General features: G+C 50.2%; 1 pseudogene; it reads right to left on the bottom strand.

Annotated features, from left to right (window-relative positions):
- Positions 1–786: 786 nt before the first annotated feature.
- On the bottom strand, positions 787–2,045 carry LOC119334575 (annotated as a pseudogene).
- Between the last annotated feature and the right edge of the window lie 342 nt (positions 2,046–2,387).

Below are 2,387 nucleotides of genomic sequence, written 5' to 3'. Positions count from 1 at the left end.
GAATCATATAAAGGTCCAAATGTCCATGCTACCAAAGAAAATAATATGTGATGAACATGATAGGCAGCATTTCACATTCTGTTTTTATCATTACCTTCTCGAGAACGAGCAGGAATTAAGCTTGAGGATGCTGATATGTTTCCAACAATTGACATCATTCATCAAATGTGCTTCAAAATACACCAGAATGGAAGTCATTTTTTTAAGTACAAAGCAAAGCTACAACATTGTACTTGCAGGATCTTCGAGCTCCGACCTTCGTCTCCCTAGGGGTTGCGGGGCGCCAGCCGAGGAGAACAGCAAGCACCCAGATGAAGACTAATTCCTGCGTACTGGATCACTACCGCTGTTACCAGAAATCATGGTGACCTCTGTCCTGTCATCCAATTTTCACCCATAAATCCTGGTTCATAAAATGCCTTCCGAAAAATATCTACATTGGCCTTCTTGATAATCATTAGAAAAGGGTTTTAGATGACACGGAAGGCATGAAAGTACAATGTACGACACAATGCGCAGATAATTATATGATGATAATCTAGTTGAGAGAACTGCTCATTGCTGCAACACATATCAATTAATGTTGACTCTCAGACCTGAAATTACAGACCATCCATTGCATGAAGAGACAATTTACACATATGTTGTATCTTTATGATTCATCATACATGCAAACTACATGACGAGACAATTAAAAACTAGACACACATGCTACAATCTCTGTAGAGGTACTTATATATGCAAAAGAATGTCACTTAAGGTCTAATTAAGGAAGATGCGTACCATATCCAGAGTGTTACTTCCTCTGGTTCGAAGCAAGCATGGCAATGAGCTCATTCAAAACAAAGGGATAGGTCGTGACAATATGCCCCCAGCCATTACTCGCCATTAGTGTCTTCAAACACGTGGGAGATTGGACTTGGATAAACTTCAAGTGCGCCTCCTTCAATCCACGACAGTGGTGCTACTCGGCTAGAGCAAGAGTGGACGCCACAGAGCTCACATCTATGCGCTGAGACAGCTGCTGTACACAGATGAACTTGAGCCGCTGGAGATGGTACCGGTCTGCCGCTACAAACAAGCCTTGCAACCATTGCAGCAGCCCCATTTCATCCTCTGCCGCTTCCCCATCTTGTCCTTGGACCACAACTTCGGACATTTCATCTTCTTGTGCTTGTTCCGTATCTTTGCATAGTTCACTCAACTTAATGTTGTCCTCATACATGCCAGGGAACGAGTCTGTGTAGACAAAGCTAAGCTAAGCCGTGAACACCTTTGGTTCCATGTCTTTGATCTGTATGACACCGTTGGACGCCTCCTTCATGGGGCCAAAGAGTTGTGCCATGAACACCGTGGATCGGGCAGCAAGCACACACCGGTGTGCGGCAAAGGTCTCGCCGCCAACCTGGAATGCCACATCGGCACCCACCTTATTTTGAAGGAGACTGTTGAAATGCTGGTGTATGTCCGGCAGGAGCGCCTTGGTGCTTCCATGGCCACGGCCACCGGCATCATCATCATCAACCCTGCTGTTGCGGACGACCACGACGTCGCAGCAGATGGTGAGACAATCGCACTTGAGATCCGCGGAGTGTTCAAGGGCGTCTCTTCTCATAAACCTGTCGTTGCCCCAGATTGAAGTGGTGCTGGAGAAGCTGCGGGTTTCACCGGTGGCACGAATGTACATGGGCATCTGCTTCTCCACCTGGTCGACGAGGCTGAAACTGAACCTGACCTCCATGGGCACTTCGTGGTCGTCGTCATCGGCGTTGTAGAGAAGGTTCAGAAAGAGCGAAATGAAGTCGGCGCAGCCCTGGTTCTCGCCGTTGGGGTAGTACTCGATCAACCAATCATGGCCTCCTACGTTGAAAGAGTTGGCGGTGATGCTCTGGCCGATGGGAATCAGCTCCTTGGCTCACGAGTAGCCGCTGACCATGAGCAGGTGGTAGCCGCTGTCCCCGCGGGCGTCCACCGTCCACGGCCAGCGTCTCGCAGCCGCACCGCTTGTAGCCGTCGGCGATGGAGACGCCGGTGAAGACCGACATGGCGGACCTGACCTGTCGAAAATCGACCTACTTAGTCATCATTCACCATTGCTAAGTTTCAGAGTTCATTTCAGAAAAGAAAAAACAAAGTGTCAGAGTTTGGAGTTGGGATGGATGTGGTGAGGGGCGAACCTGGGCTTGCACCGGCGGCCGCACGGTGTCGCCGGCGTTGCTTCTCCCCGGAAATAGAGTTTGCGGTGAGCTGAGGGGCAAACCCCCGTCGGTCGCACGGAGACGAGCTCACGGAGTTGCCTCCCCACCCCGCAACACACGAAGTGGCCGCTGCTCGCTCACTGACGTCGCCCCTCTGCTTCTCCCCGGAGACAGAGCTCGCGCTGCCGC

This window comes from Triticum dicoccoides, chromosome 7A (genome assembly GCF_002162155.2).
Source record: "Triticum dicoccoides isolate Atlit2015 ecotype Zavitan chromosome 7A, WEW_v2.0, whole genome shotgun sequence".
Classification (NCBI taxonomy): Eukaryota; Viridiplantae; Streptophyta; class Magnoliopsida; order Poales; family Poaceae; genus Triticum; species Triticum dicoccoides.
This window is presented reverse-complemented; position numbering and strand designations above follow the sequence as displayed.